Below are 1,026 nucleotides of genomic sequence, written 5' to 3' on the forward strand. Positions count from 1 at the left end.
GAACAAGGTAGAGATGGAGTCTTGCCTGGAACGGCTGACTGATGAGATCAACTTCCTCAGGCAGCTGTATGAAGAGGAGATCTGGGAGCTGCAGTCTCAGATTTCGCACACATCTGTGCTGCTGCCCACGGACAACAGCCGCCCCCTGACATGGAAGGCATCATCGCTGAGGTCAAGGGGCAGTACGAAGAGCTCGTCAATTGCAGCTGGGCTGAGGCTGAGAGTATGCACCAGATCAAGTATGAGGAGCTGCAGATGCTGGCTGAGATGCGTGCAGTGTACAGATGCCTGCAGTGTACAGAGACTGAGATCTCCAAGATAAACAGGAACATCAGCTGGCTTCAGGCTGAGATTGAGGGTCTCAAAGGCCAGAGGGCTTCCCTGGAGGCCGCCATCGCAGTGTCGAGCAGCGCGGGGAGCTTGCCCTTAAGGATGCCAACACTGAGCTGTCCGAGCTGGAGGCCACCCCGTAGTAGGCCAAGCGGGACACAGCGCAGCAGCTGCGGGAGTACCAGGAGCTGATGAATTTCAGGCTGACCCTGGACGTCCAGATCGCCACCTACAGGAAGCTGCTGGAGGGCGAGGAGAGTGGGCTGGAGTCTGGGATACAGAACATAAGTACTCATACGAAGGCTCCCAGTGGCTATGCAGGTGGGCTGAGCTCCAGCTTTGGCTTTTGCGTGCGTTCCATCTCCTTCAACCGCACCAGCTCCACCAGGGCCATGGTTGTGAAGAAGATGGAGACCCTCGTTGGGAAGGAAGCTGGTGTCTGAGTCCTCTGATGTCCTGCCCAGTGAACAATAATGGCAGTCCCTCCCAGACAATCCCTCCTGCCGCTGCCCCAGTGCCCAGGAGGGAGGCTGCTGTGTAGGGGAGCACAGGGAAGAGGAGACCCACCTGAGGCTCAGCCCTCACCTTCAGCCCACCCACTGGGGGAGTTCACTGCCTGGGGTACCCCCCTTGCCCATGCCTCCAGCTACAAAACAATTCAATTGTTTTTTGTTTTTTCCCAAAATAAAACCTCAG

General features: G+C 56.9%; 1 pseudogene; it reads left to right on the forward strand.

Moving 5' to 3' along the window:
• Positions 1–804, forward strand: part of LOC105538163 — a 47,302-nt pseudogene extending 46,498 nt beyond the window's left edge.
• The last annotated feature ends 222 nt before the right edge of the window (positions 805–1,026 follow it).

This window comes from Mandrillus leucophaeus, unplaced genomic scaffold, assembly GCF_000951045.1.
Source record: "Mandrillus leucophaeus isolate KB7577 unplaced genomic scaffold, Mleu.le_1.0 Scaffold103, whole genome shotgun sequence".
NCBI lineage: Eukaryota > Metazoa > Chordata > Mammalia > Primates > Cercopithecidae > Mandrillus > Mandrillus leucophaeus.